The sequence below is a fragment of the Bactrocera neohumeralis genome, chromosome 4 (assembly GCF_024586455.1).
Source record: "Bactrocera neohumeralis isolate Rockhampton chromosome 4, APGP_CSIRO_Bneo_wtdbg2-racon-allhic-juicebox.fasta_v2, whole genome shotgun sequence".
NCBI lineage: Eukaryota > Metazoa > Arthropoda > Insecta > Diptera > Tephritidae > Bactrocera > Bactrocera neohumeralis.
Genome location: NC_065921.1, coordinates 19,968,056 through 19,983,679, shown reverse-complemented (window position 1 = coordinate 19,983,679; position 15,624 = coordinate 19,968,056). Strand labels below are relative to the sequence as shown.

At 34.4% G+C, this 15,624-nt stretch overlaps 1 protein-coding gene across 1 annotated transcript in view; it reads left to right on the top strand.

The window, feature by feature from the left end:
* Positions 1-1,760: 1,760 nt before the first annotated feature.
* LOC126755963 (tubulointerstitial nephritis antigen-like) overlaps positions 1,761-15,624 on the top strand; it is a 68,154-nt gene continuing 54,290 nt past the window's right edge. Inside the window, exon 1 of the mRNA XM_050468704.1 lies at positions 1,761-1,870. The gene's annotated coding sequence lies outside the window, so the exon portion shown is untranslated. The remainder of the gene's footprint in view (positions 1,871-15,624) is intronic.

The following is a 15,624-nucleotide window of genomic DNA, read 5'->3' as shown; positions in this document are numbered from 1 at the left end:
AAAGGGACTCTAGATTCCCTAAAACTCTATATTCTTATATAGTCTGATATCTTAACACAAAGGCGATTTAAAGTCTTGAGTTTGCCATAAGATCTGTATAGAGGAAGGTGTATGCAGGTGCCCTTCTGAATAACGCACTCTGAACTTTTATGATCCAAAGCTACTACATGGACTGAAAAGTCTTTGACCCAGTAATAAAAAAATATTTATTGTATTATAATGAAAATTTTTTTTCTGCGATAAAATTTCTATCTAAACTCTAACACGTAGATATAATAGTAAGCTTCGAGATCTTCAAATTTGGCGTTTGTTTCGATCTTGACTCACATTTGAGTATATTTGTCCAGTGACATTTGTTTTTTGTCCGGGAAAAAGGTGCTAGTCACTGGGGGTCAATCATAAGTGGATCATTTATCGGTATGTATGTAAGGACCTACACATTCCTTTCAGATGCCAGTGAAAATTAAGAGAACTTTACATACATACATACATCAATGTTTGCGCAGCTGTACTGGCTGCTGATACATAAGTATATCGATCCCATGACAATATAGAGAATATGCTGCAAATACAGGTCGTACAGCATACAAATATGCGTCGTTAAATTGAATCAAAGGTTTTTATTTAAAGTTATTCAAGCCTTTTAGAATAAAGTTATTGCTCTGTTGTGGGTACCTCTTCTCCATTGAGACCCAAAGGTGCTCACATTAAATTAAACCATTGAAGAACTAAATAACTTAGCTATTCACCTGTCTTTGGTAGTCCTCCGGACCGAAAAGCATCGCTTGGATCTTGAGTCAAATTTTTCGAAACAGGGGGGAGGGGTTTTTTCGCATCAGCTATCAATATTTTATGAAAATATAAAACTGGCTTTTTTTCCATATTATACAGAAATAGCAGAAGTGCCGTCAGATTGAGACCAAAGACTTGAGAACATATGGAAAAAATTTCACGAAACTTTAAAAGTACTTGTGGCAAGGATTTTTCTAATACCCTCAATATATTCATAATTTGATATTTTAATACTTATTCATATTAAAAAGTATCTTTAGAAGTAAAATAGTAGTAAAAAAACTTATAATTCTGAAAAGGTTAACTCAAAATCACCGATGTATCCAGCTCACCTCAATTGAATGTACATATATTTTCGGATTAGATGTTGTATTGATATATGAGAACACAATATTGACATTACTGTCCAGACAAAAACTATAACGATGCTAAGTGTTTATGTATATATGTACATATGCGTGCATATATGTATATATGACATACATATGTATTATATGTTTGCTCTGCAAATATTATACTAAACAGTTTGAAGTTCACACTTCACGCTTATTTGCAAATTAACCGAACAATTTCCAAACACGTGAACACCGTGAAGCTAATTAACATTACAACATACTTGTAAATAATTGCCGTCAGTGCCGTTCTAGAAGGTAAAGTATATACATACATACATACATATACATACAAGTATATATTTGTTTGTAAATCAGCAGCTTTGCAAAAAAATTACAAACACTCATTCGTTACTTTTGCTATCCCAATCGCACCTACGCTGCATCACTATTTTGTTTCGCTAATGCAGCCCTTCGTCAGCTGTTACATGTAAACAATAACCGCGATGACATGTCAAATTAAAATAGTAAAAGTTTTGAATGAATTATGGGCGTTTATTGAAAATGCAAGTGAAGTTAAAAGTTAGTAATTTATGTGTTTAATTTTTGATATATATAAAGAGTATATGAAATAATCAAAGTATTAGTGAGATGAAAGTAAATATTAAGTATTTAGTGTTTAAAATGAATTGTGTGTGCAAATTTAATGGAGGAGGCGGCTGGCCTGCCGGGTGCCAGCAAATAGGGTAAGTTAAAAGTTCTTTGCATCTTAAATCATTAATTTCAATGTACTATAGTGGTGAATTTTTATGAACTTTTCGATATTTTAAATTTTACATTTTAAACGTTTTTATGTTAAATCAAATCTGTTATTCTATTCTATTTGAAATATGTTTGCACAAGCGAATTATATGAGGAATGGAGGCAGTCGGTTCAGCTTTCGTACTTAATGTTTAGTTAAATCGATCTTATTCTTTTCATTGTAAATATTTTCTTCTTAAGTTGTGAATAATATTAATAACATTATCCAACATACATTTACATATGTATGTACCAATGTGTATGTGGTGACCACCAAGTTTCTTTCAGTCTTTTGTACTGAAGTGGTTTAGTTACAGTTTCATGGAGAGTCCCTGCTGTTTCCATGTGACGACAACAATAGACGCATGCAAAGCTATTAACATAAATAAGCACACATACAAACATAGCTGTATTTGTGTATACATACATACATATAAGAATGTATATAAATTTGCATGACTGCAGTGCTTTTGTAAAAAGTTGTAAAAAGTAGATTTTTTGCACCTACATATGTATGTATTTATATAAATGTTGGTATCTATGACTTGTGCGTGTATATTTATGCGATTACTTAATACAGTCAAAGAAGTATGCAAATAATGTGCAGAATATAAAGCTCAGTGTGGAAACTCTAACACCTCAGCCTCACTTCTACACACTTTATTACATATATGTACATACATATATTATTGTCTGCATGGTTGATATTATTTACATATGTACATACATGAGAGTATATAACATAGATATTGTATGTGACCCATGTATGTGAGTAATGCCGGTTAAGTTGTGACGTAAATCGTTTTGGAAAGAAAATAAAAACGTTTGAAATATTCGAAAATGCAAATCGGCAAAGTGAATTCCTATGCAAAATTTCAAACGATCTGATTTCAAATTTAGGTCAATACGAATACGATTTGTAAATAAACAGTGAGTAATACGATGTGTTTGTGAAAATATTGTGAAGAAATGGATGTGTTCAAATTTTCGGATCCATATCTAAAAAAATATACAAATATTTCATGTTTTTTTGTTTTTAATTTCATAGCAGTGTTAATTCTTACTCTTTTCATATAAAAATCGACATTAATTATTTGCGGGATTTTATTGTTGATCAGTGTGAAAAATATTGCAATTTTTTTTACTTTTATCGTAATTTAGTTGTTGTTAAGAGTTAGAGCTTCACAGTCACCGTGTTGACAGTGTTAATATGGTATATTGTACATAAGTACGTATTAAATTTTTATTGACAAATAGTATGAAGATATACATATGTACATATATGAATAATTAGAACCATGATTTATTGTATCAGAGCGAAGCGGTATAAATTCTATATGCCAGCGGTTACATCACTACTTAGCACATTGTTGATGATACAGGGGCAGAAACAATAGATAAAACAATATAAGAGGGTGGTAAAAATTATAAAAATATATGAATTCTCCTGAAAAAATGTAAAAAAACTACTTTTATGAACTAAATGCAAAGATTATAGACAGACGTTAGGTTAGGGTTAGGTTAAATGGCTGATAAAATTTCGCACGTCGACTGCTATATCTAGTCCTTTGTAAAGCCATAGAAAAGACGAACTCCTGTGTTCAAACTTAACTCGCTGAAGAGCCAATACAAATTTGCACAGGCGTTTAATTTTCAACCTCGAAAGTTCGGTGGTATGTCTGAAGATATGCACACCCAAGTGGTATCTAGTAGTAGAACACAAGAGGATACGGGAGCACCGACCCGCTCTCTTCCTTTCCAACTCATCAATTTGGCAATTTTCAGCGGCTCCGCTATGGCATGGCATCCATACAAGGCTTATCACAAAGACACTCGTTGCTATTAAAAGCGAGGTTAGGCACTCCTCGAATAACCCTGGACGCACTAATAATGAGTTCAAGGCTAGTATCGCCACTCTGCTATTTGAGTGAATGGTCCCTTCTCTGAAGGAGACTGCACACCGGAGCAGTAGATCTACTGCTACCTTAATGGCTACAACCTCGGTTTAAAAGACACTGCATTAGTCAGGAAGTCTGAAGCTGGAGTTGATAGTGAGCTCCTAAAAGCTCCCAACCATCCTGCACCTCCCTATCCCCCAATGGCTTCTTTTCTAACCCTAACTTTTGTCTCCTCTGCTACTGTATAAGGCAATCGATGCCTTTTTTACTCTTCGACATTCGGCTTCCATGAAAGCTTCCTTTCCAGGATGAGCCCTAGATATTTCACTGTATCCGCCGGTTTCGGACGGATGTCTCTCTTTTATCGTATGTGCCACATGTCTACAACGTCATACAGCTCTCTATCTGCAGCTCAGAGATTTACGAAATCTGAAAAAATAAAACGTTCCACGTTTAAGGACTAACCTATTAAAAAATAGCAACCTCTATATACAAACATACGTTTATTATTATGGCATAATTGTTTTCTATATGCTACCATTTACCAACTACAATAAATCAGCTGAAGTGTTACGCTCACTTTATAGCTGTCAGCTAGCTCGTTCATACAAATGTACGTATGTATGTGTATAAGTTTATAAATATTTATGCCTGTCGGCTAGCCTTTCAGCAATTTCTTGACATTTGACACTTTTATTGCATTTTTATAATGGTCGTTGGCGCTCATCGTGATAATCAGCAGCGCGATCACAATTATGCTTCACAATTATTTAACAAAAATGTTTGAAATTATTTAGTGAACCGTTAAATTATGCCGCTTTGAACTTGTTCACGATGCACATATGTAGATATGTTTTATATATGTATATAATGTACATTATAGTGTATGTATATATATATTTTTTTTGTTGTACAAATGCCTGTATTTCGAATAATTTTGATCGTTTCGAGTGCCATTTGAACTACAAAACACATTTTTTGCTCAAATACGCAATGAAATAATTGAAATTTCGCCACTTCTATTTTTAATGAAATTGCGTTCTGTTATTAATTAACACATAATTACGAATAATTTGTCTAAAAATAGTTTGTGACATTTGTTTTGGTCGCTAAATACACCGTTATAAATTTCACTAAGAAAATATCAAGTGCAGCCGGCTATTTTGCGCTGAATGGGCTTAATCATATTGTCATTTGGCAGCGTATGTTGCAATTGTCTTCAAAAAGTGTGCAAAAATACTCAGAAATATATTTATGTTAAGTAGAAATTGCAATTACACATGCAAATTATTTTTACTATTCAAGTGCAATTCAAACAATTCGAAGAATTTGTAATTTATTATGAACTAAACATGTACTTTGAAGAAAAAGCCGTTACCGAAGGTGAGCGCAAATATTTTTGTATTAACCTACATAAGTCTGTGTGAATATAGGACTTTTATGATATTGATGAGCTCATTAATGGCAGCTTAATGCTATAGTGGTCCGATCTAAGCAATTTATTTGAAGATTATAGCGTTGACTCGAGCAATAGGTTAGGTCGCAGGGTTGATCCTAATCGATAGTTTTCACTTATGCAGTTACTCGTTAGTCGTTACCCATTAACTCCTAAAAGTGGATAATCGGATCCTCATAGATCGACAAAGTGTTTTGAACCGAAGGTGTATCTACCGAGATACTTCAATCCCAGTCTGGCAAATATAGCTTTGGCAAAGAGCATCCGACAAAATATTTCGCCGGACCGATGTGAACCTATTGAACAGTGTCCAGTCAGAAAACCTGCAATAGCAACGAGATTGAATTTGCTAAGAGCAAGTACTTATTTTGGAGGCCTTCTTACGGTTCACTCTGGGCTAGAAGGAACTCGCAGTCGTACAACTTCCGGTTATTGACGAGCGCTTATCGAGCTCACTGGTGGTCAATAAGTTCAGCACAAGAACGCAAAAAAGCAACTCGCATTCCATCGTATAAATTTTGGGTTTTCCCTAGCAAGCTCATCAGCTTTGCAGTTTCCGGTGATTCCGCAGCGACCGCGCACACATAGAAGTCAAATATGAAAGGTGCTATTGCTAACGTGGTGACTCTTGGAATAGTTTTGAGCACAAATTCCGCGAGCTCAAAGCTCGGCTATCGGAGTGAATACACGCCTCTCTGAAGAAAGCTGCACGTCGGAACAGTACACCTACTGTTATCTTGATGACAACCACCTCCGCTTGAAAGACGCTTAAATTGTCTGGTAGCCTGAAACTAAAGTTGGTGGAGAGCTCCTGGCAGAACACTCCACTTCCGCCTTAGGCAATAATCTTTGCCAAATTTTATGAAGATTTCTTGTCAAATAAAACAAGAACTGACCAATCAGGTTACCTGACGGCTGTGAATGTAACAATATCGTACACCTTCGAGTCTATTTCTGTCATGAAAGGTTTCTAAAAAACATTGTAACTATTAAAATTGCTGATTTAGATTAAATCCAAAAAGTAGTCAGTAGATACTAAGCGCCAAATATGCATATATCTATATATTTTCTTATGTGATATATCACTCTCAATGCTAGAGTGTTAACGACCGCAAAAAATAATTCGAAAACTATAATCCAATTCAACTATAATTAAACCTTATTGAATACAGCCTTTCTTATAAAATATTCTATCGAATTTGACCATGACAATGACATCTGAAATTATTTACATTGTCTCTTCTCTCGCCACAAAAACACACCTCGTTGTAAATTTAAAATTTGTAGTCGGCAAAAAATATCTATGACATTTGAATAATCAACAAATGAAAATGAAAACAGAAGCAATTAAAAAAGAAAACAAACAACATTACACAAAATAAGCGGGCAATACGCCAAGTTGACAGGCGGTCAAAAAAAAAAAAAACTGACAGCTCTGTTACTGCTACACCAATTTGCCTTACAGATGGCTGATGACATTAGTTGCCACAACATAAATTAAAAGTGTCAAATTCTTTTGCTATTTCTGTCTGCTTACGGTCAATTAAAAAGGCATATTTGTATTAAAATCTATTTACTCTCGAGAATTTGTTGAAAATGAAAACGAATTTGAAGAATTTTTGGTAATTTCACTTGCTGGCTTGGCAGTCAAATGCAAAAATAAGAGACGTTCACCCAGTGAATGTAATAAATGAGAGAAGAGTGATGGCTGTTTGACAGCAGCGTTGTCATTGAATTTTGTTACATGACATAATTTTGTTTATGTTGTCATTGGTGTCTGTTTAATGACAGTTTTTATTGTTTTTATTATAATTGTTATTTCAGTTAAATTATTGTCAGCACACAAACACATGAAAACATGTGTTTTTTCGATTTCATTTGATAATTTTATTACAGCTTCAGTTTACAATTTATACTCTTGTTGGCGAATCTTTCGTTCAATGCGTAAATCAATTGTCAAGTAACTCCTATTGTTTATTTATCTTTGTTACATAACCCTAATTATTTTGCGGTTTCGGTACTAAAGGGTGATCCACTTCCAGGTTCCATACTTTTTTAAAGAAAAAGCACAGAAACTTCAAATTTAATGCGAAATGTTTATTATATTTTGAAATAACATTCTCTGACATTTATTTTTTGAAGATTATCTCTTTTGAATTTTGGCCGCGGCTACGTCTCAGAAGTCGTTGAGGCCAATCTTTGATGCTCGTTCGAGCATTTCGACTGGTAACTGGCGAATCATATGCATCATGTTTTGCCCTAAGTCCTGAATCGAAGCGGGATTGTGTGCATTGATATAAGACTTTACATATCCTCATACAAAGTCTAAGGTGTAATATCATACGATCATTGTGGCCAATGGGCCAGCCCTAAACGTGAAATTATCTGTTCATCGAAGTGTTTTTGCAATAAATCTATTGATTAATGCGATGTGTGGAAAGTGAGGCCGTTTTGTTGAAACCAAATGTCGCCGAGATCACGAGCTTCAATTTCAGGCATCACATAGTCGGTTATCTTGGCGCGATAACGGTCGTTATTGTTGGTTACCTTCTCACCGGCATCATTTTTGAAGAAATAAGGACATATTATTCCACTGGCTCACAAACCACCTCAAACCGTTCTTTCTTCTGGATGAAATGACAGCTCTTAAATCTCTTCAGGTTACTCTTCTTCCCAAATGCGGCAATTTTGTTTATTTATATAACCATTGAGTCAGAAATGGGACTCATCTCTGAACAAAATTTGACTCGAAAACGTCGGATCTTCTTGGAACTTCTCAAGAGCCCATGGAGCAAAGCTATGTCGCTTGGGAAGGTCGAGCGGTTTCAGTTCTTGCACAGGCTGTATTTTGTACGCTTTCATTTAAGATCTCGACGTAAAATGCTCCAAGTCGTTCCATACGTCAGTCCGAGTTGCTGCGACCGGCGCCGAATCAACTCTCTACGGTCTTCGTGTCCACTCTTAGCTACGGCTGCTATATTTTCTTCACTGCGTGCTGGACGTGGTCTATTCGGTCGAATATTATCCAATAATGACATGATGCATGCGGGGTCTCAAGTTGGGTGATGGTGTTGCGAATAGAACGCTCAGTAGGCCAATTATATTGAGAGAAAAGTACCTCTACTTGGATCGCCCGTTATTAAAGGGCGTCATCCCTACAAATTTAGCTAATTCATACCCAACCAATGTGGACGTTTTTGAAAAATTTGCAAACATAACCCAAAAAAATAAAAACCTTACGTTAAAAAACCAACATTTTACGATTTATTTTGAATCGAATAATAAATTTTATGTATCTTAATTAAAATATTGATTTTTATAGCACCTTAAATTGCCCGTATATTTCCAAAATTGCAAACAAAAACATAAACACGAAACATTTTGCAAAAAAACTCGCCACCCAAGTTGCTTTGACGCCAGCCTCACCTTCGCTGCTCAGCCGTGCCTTCGTTATCGCACTCGTCAGCAGCCGCCAGCCAGCCAACCACTCATTATTATGCAAATTTGTGCACATTTCAATTGACATAGTGATTACGTCTCTTTTTTTGTTGTACCTATTCACACTTCTAAGCCATTAAATATGCACATTCCGCGACAGCGGTGATAACTCTACGCATTCGCATAACAACTTTTCCAATGATCAAATCGAAATTGAAATCGTCTGCGACACATAGACAATGCGAACGTCACACGTCATCTGCGCGCCAGCATTTGAACTAGTTTAACTCGTATGGAGGCATCATTTTATTGGTCTAACTTCGAGTTAGAGAACCGGTCGGCATTTAATTGCGCGCAAAAATTATGATTCCCTACAGCTAATAAACCCACTGGCTAGTGCCCTGCTTGCGCACGCTGCCGCTTATGGTACCCAGAAATTTACTAACTCTTTATCAGCGTCACACCGATCATCACTGATAGTCGGTCAACCCATTTGTGTTTGTTTGTTCGTATTTTTGTCTGTCAAGTAGCTTTGGCAGTCGCTGAATTGCCTGTCTGGTCGTTTGTCTTTCGGCGATAAGCGTCGTGTGCCTATAATAAAATTAAATTAGCGCTCTAGGTTGCAATAAAAAATGTGCCAAAAATGAGAAAGTACAATTGACGCCCACACAGCTGATGACAGATAAGTAGAAAAAAATGTGCGGGTTGTAAAAAAAGAAGGGCAGACGCAAACCTATAAACCAGAAAAGTGGAACACGTCCATTGAAGTGCGTTTAAAGACAATTACAAATGTCACATAAACAAAAGAATACTTGAACATTTTTGGCGAAAGTCCATATTTGTCGTTTATTTAATTTTATTATATTTACATTATTATTATTATATTTTGTTTTATGCTTTAACAAGGCGTTGTGGTGACATTGGTGTACTTTTCAGAAAAATAAAAAAAAATTGGTGTATCATTTTTTTTTAATTTTAATCTATAATATTCTTGTATTTGCTTTTCCATGACAATTGTGTCAAAATTCGCTTATAACTTTCATCTTGAGGATCAGTAATGACTGCACCAAGAGATCAATCTTGTGAAACCACTATTTTTGGATAGAACAGTGGTGAAAAAACTTTGAAATTGTATACTTAAAGACCTCAATATTCTTAGCCACAATAAGCGGTGTTTCTTAGATAGTATGGAAATTAATCGGCAGAGGATCGTTGTGGGTGTAGCGATCAATTCTGTCATTATATAGTATTAGCAGTGATAAAGGGATGGCCAACTTATTCCAGTGTGATAGCGCCTCCAAATTAGCGTTTTATAACATTTTCCATTGTAGCCAGTTCGAAAAAAACCAAAATACGATTAAAAATTATTATACTATATGTTGGATGTTTAATCTGCGGAGAAACTGCTTTAATCCTTGACCGACTGAAACCGACTTTTGTACTTCCAATACTTAATAAAGGGTTTTAAGCTTGTTAACTTTCATTTAATAATTTTTTAAAATAATTTTCAATTGAAAATTAATGCTCTGATACATTACCAAATATTTCAACAAATAGATTTAAATTCATCTTGATTGGGGGCAACAAATCCTTCCGTTCACACATATTTTTGGTAGAATTTTAATCTGGCCGTTCCAGTCCTTCCAATTGTCAAACGTCAAAACCTACCCGATCCAGTCAACTGTTAAAGTCGGGTAGGGGAGTTTCTCTCTCATTTCCAATGACAGTTGGGCATCTCTTTATCTCTCATTATAGGCGTTGAAACTCTACGAGTATCAAATGCGAACTAGTTTTTTGCTAAGAAAGAATCGGATTCTCAGTTATAAACCAGTATCTATTCACAGTACAGGGGGCCTATTCTGTATCTCGTATCAAAAATGTATTAAATTCGAAATAATCTTATAATTATACGAAATTTATACCACCCTGTGCCAGAATAAATACTTACATTTTTCGTTTTTGTTTTTCACCACTCAAGAGCTAACGAATATTCGAAAATGGGATTGAAAATGTGAAAATCTAGTTACCCAATACAAAAACTCCAAACTCGAGTAAATTATTTTTTCGAATAGACGTACGGAATAGGGCCCTGGTATGGAAAATGAAGTAGGTCTTGATTTTCAAAACACTTGATTTTAGTGCCAATTGCGCAATATAATTGAACAAACGGTCGATTATGCCGTTTAGTCTTTCGACTAAAGGTTTTCACCTTACTTAAGAAATGGGTTTTGAATACACGAAACGTTTTGAAGCAGCTTTTTTTTTGATCCCATAAAAAGGTCCAAAGATATCTCACTTGAATGCTACAAAATGAAACGCGTCTAGCATTTGAACCATCCTTTTTTGGCACATAAAATTATAAAAATATGGACAACTTATTTAATTTAAAATTAAAAAAAAATTGTTCAGAAACAGATTATTTGGTTATGAAGAGCATTATCAAAGCTAATGCAGCCATATCATTGAAAGCCGCAAACAAAAATTCACCCGAAATGTATCTCTTAATATTTGGAAGATGATTGGAGCCAGGTAATCTTCAAGACAAGTCCTCGGTAGCGCTGACGCACATTCTAAAGAATGCTTGACTCGCTGAAAGCGATAAGCTACTCCAATGATCAGTGAAACATCCAGGTTAAGTTCATATTTAGGCATGCCTTGTAAAAAAAGGATTTATTAACCTAATAATGTTCAAAACAATTTGGATGCTAACTTCGAAACAACGAGATATCGTTGGAGACTTTTTCTGTACAAAATACAGCTTGTGTAAGAACATCACTTCGCTCTATGGGCTCTTGAACAGTTCCACGAAGATTTCTGTCATTCGCCAGTTACCAGTTGAAATGCTAGAACGAATCATCGAAAATTGGACTCTTCGGATAGATCATCTGAGATGTAGTCGCGTCCAACACTTGAAAGAGATGATCTTCAACAAATAAATGCCAAAGATTGCTCTTCGAATGATAATAAAAATTCCCCATTAAATTTGAAATTTCTGTGATTTTCTTTAAAAAAGTAGGAACCTCGAAATGGATCACCATTCTTATAATTTGCAGATTTAAAATTATTGTGTAAGCATTTCTTTGCAAAACAAACTTATTGAGACAACAAAAAGAACTAAATTTTTAACAACTTAAAAAATTTGCAAATTTTTCCACACTTTCTTTCATTAGCATTTCACTTTGTTATGAATTTTTTGCGTATCCACAAAACTAACCATTTGTTTACCACAAAACACCCACAGCGTCAGCTTTTGACATTTACATATGTACATATGTCCAGTGTCTACCGATTTACACTATCAATAAGCCCGATTCCACTAACCACTCAGTTCGACATAAATATTCTTTAAAGGTTTTTGTTTGTCATTAAAATCTCCGCGCTGACCATTAGATTGTCATTGGGCATGCCTTGATTTCGATTCATAACTGTTGATAAATCGTCAGGCTCTTTTTTAGGTCTTTTTAATGTCTTTGTTTACATGATTTGTGTTTTTTGTTTTGTCTGTTTTGACAACGAAGAAGAAATTTATTTTATACAAGAGTTTATATTGTTCGCATGCTTTAGTGAATTTTGATTTAAAACTTCATTTGCGTTGGAATGATGATACGAGCGTGTTGAATGGCACGTCTGATGAAGTCTGGTATACTCGTACATCTTTGGATGTATATACTTATACTTATATATCTTAATCAGACAATTAGTTTTTAGCATAAAAAATAGTAAATAATACTTATGTTGGCAAACTTGAAATAACCTCAATTTAAAATCGCTTAAAAACTTTTCCCCAATAAACTGAAATTGTTCTATCCTTTAATTTGATATTTTTGCAATATAAAGAAATCATTTTAAAAAATATTTTTTGAACAAACGCACGAACTAATCGATCCAAATTAAGTTCTTGTATGGAAAACTTTTTATTTGAAAAGATATCTTCTAATATCATTGTTCAGATCGGACCACTATATCATATATGTAACTGTCATACAAACTGATCCATCAAAATCAAGATAAAAACTTTTTTATAGCTTTTAATGCTATAAGAAATACAGCTCTGAAAGGTTTTATAGTTTCGGTGTAGTTGAAGTTAACTGTTTTTTGTTGTTGATATTTTTGACCATTGGTTTTCTAGAAAATTATAAATATGTACATATGTCGTTTTTTCTTCTTAACTGGTGTCCATCTTTGACGCGAGCTCAAATAACCAGAGTCAAGTATTCTCTTAACTGTCTGAGAAGATTTTTAGTCTGAAATCTTATCTTTCTATTACAATTATACAATGTGAGCTGTACTTCATATGACTCAAAAAATATACATATGACATTATTTAGAAACTTTTGCTTCAGCCTACAGTTTGCTTCAGCCTACAATTTCTAGACACAATTATCATTCGCCTTTGTCGTCTACATCGCTATAGCCTGACTTTTCCCTACTTTCTTCAACACCTCTCTAGCATATGCTAGAAGACTCAATTCTACCCAATAATCTTTTGCAAATTGCTGCGGCAAAGGGTTTTCATTGAGTCTTTAGAAAAAAAATTAAATAAAACTATATTGAGATTTAGTATATTTTATGAAGAATTCGCTACTTCCTTATGTTCACGCACATGCATTACATAGAGTGGCTCACACTTGTGTTTATGTTTATCCACTTTTGTTGTGGAAAATTTTAGCAAATCCTTCAAACAAAAAGATTCTAAAACAAATATCATCTCATGTGTATATTTGTGTGTTGTTATTCAGCGAAAAGCACTTAGTCATAGGGTATTTTAATTTTCTCCCACAAATTCAAAACAAATTTCGCATGTTTATTATAAAATCTAGATGAGAAACCGCCACTGTTTTAGTGATATAAACAAGTGTCTACCAAAGTGCCACTAAAGCAATTAAAACACGCACAAGTAAACAATAAAAATCCCAAATTTTCAATGGCTAAACAAAAAGAGCTATAAAATACAAATATACATATCTAGGTGTATACAAATGTACATATATAGGTGCATACATATATAGTGAGAGCATTTCATTCATTCAGACAGAAAGATTTTTTCCAGATATTTTTAAGCATTGCCTATGTAATTTTTACCTGCGCTTAGCTTCTTGTATTATTTCTATTAATAACAGAGACTGCCCAAGAACAATATTGAAATATGTACAAGTATGTATGTATGTATGTCTGCTTGTTGATATTTTGGTTAGGAATGATTTCCAGTACCTGATAACAAGAGCTGAGCTGTTAAATGCCTGACTGCGAGTAGCCTGTTTGTTTGCAGCGGAAAAACTCTCACAGCACTCACCACTTCAATAGTGAGTGTCATGTTAAGAGTCTATTGGCACTACACTAACGTACTACTAACACCAAACTAACATAGCTTGTGCTCTTGATTTCTCAATGCTAGATAATTTTCACTGGCAAGTATTTGAGTTCTTTTAGTATTTGTTAGAGAGCGTTATATTCTGTTAGCCGATAACGAATGCTGTTCTCATAACATATGTATATGACTTGTTGATAGTTGACTCGTTTTCGTTTAGGCATTTCTAAGCACTGTAATTCTCAAACAATTTAAGATCATTCTGTTATAAATAAATTTTATGGTGCAGTTAATAGTTGTTCAAATCGGGAAATGAGGATTGGGTTTGAACTTGCTAACTATGCGTGATGGCTGTTTGCCCAACAATTTTGTTACGACTAATAGAACAGCCGTGGCATTATCTGATCCCGTTTTTGATACCGCAATAAAAATTATATAAGATAAGTTTGTCAACTGGTTTCAAGACGACATTTGTAGACTACTACAGCTTTACAGTAACATTTTCTAGTCAACTAAATGCTTTTTTTGTTATTATTGTAATTGGCTTTATAAAATAATTTACTGTTGTTTTTATTAAAGGCGTATTTTTTCATAGGTACGTACTTATGTAAATTAGTTATTAGAAAGTCTTACGTAGATTAAGACCCAGCTTTCCATTTTGTGTCGTTTGACTCGAGTTCTGTATATTATATAAACGCCTTCGCTTAGATACACGGTATGTCTTTCTTCCAGAAAAATTTGTTTTTTTAAGGGCTTTAAATTGACCTAACCGCAGTTTATTAACAGGCTGGCAATTTTTTTTTTTTTTTGGGGTTTCATGGAGTAGCCCGGAATCACTGCAGTGCCGTCAAAGGGCGCGGTTAGCTTGAAAAGTTCTGATTTTTTCTTCAAAAGTATTACTGTATTATTAAAATATGCATTAATAAACATATCTCCAAAATTTTCAAAAAATTGATATATTAGTTTTTTTTCAAAACTTTCTGACTGTAACACAAGATGTGCCCTAAGCAAATCACAAGGCCATTGTTCTTCTTATTGCAGTACTAAAGACCTTAATGATTACACTGTTGATGGACCTCGTTGGTTCGCAGCTTTTAATTGCAACAACTGAAACCACAACAACGTCACCCAACTCAAGTGGCTCAGCGAAAGACAAGCAACCCAAACAAGCGGCCTCCGGTTGATCATGGTGTGGTAAATGGCGTTGATGGAGAAGCATTTTATATTCTTTAAGTATCGAATCTTCAGCAGAAATGTGAAACAAATGTGTGTTTTTGTTCGCACTCGCCATTCTTATTTTCGGTTGTATTGAGTGCGTGCAAGTTTTGACGTCATTGACTTCCAGTAAACAAACACACAAACACTTACATCAGGATTTACGTGTTCAATGGATTGTTTATGCGTTATGAGTGGGCCGGCGTTCGCAGTGAAAACACAAATTTTCATTTTGCTTTTCTTAAATTTTAATTAATTTATTTTTTTTCGTGGTTGCGTGCCATTTTCGTGCCAATTGTTGACTGGAAGGCATGCGGAAAAAGTTTACGAATTCTTCGCATTCTTAATCGAACAGCGTAGAAAATTGGCAAATGTATTTAAAGT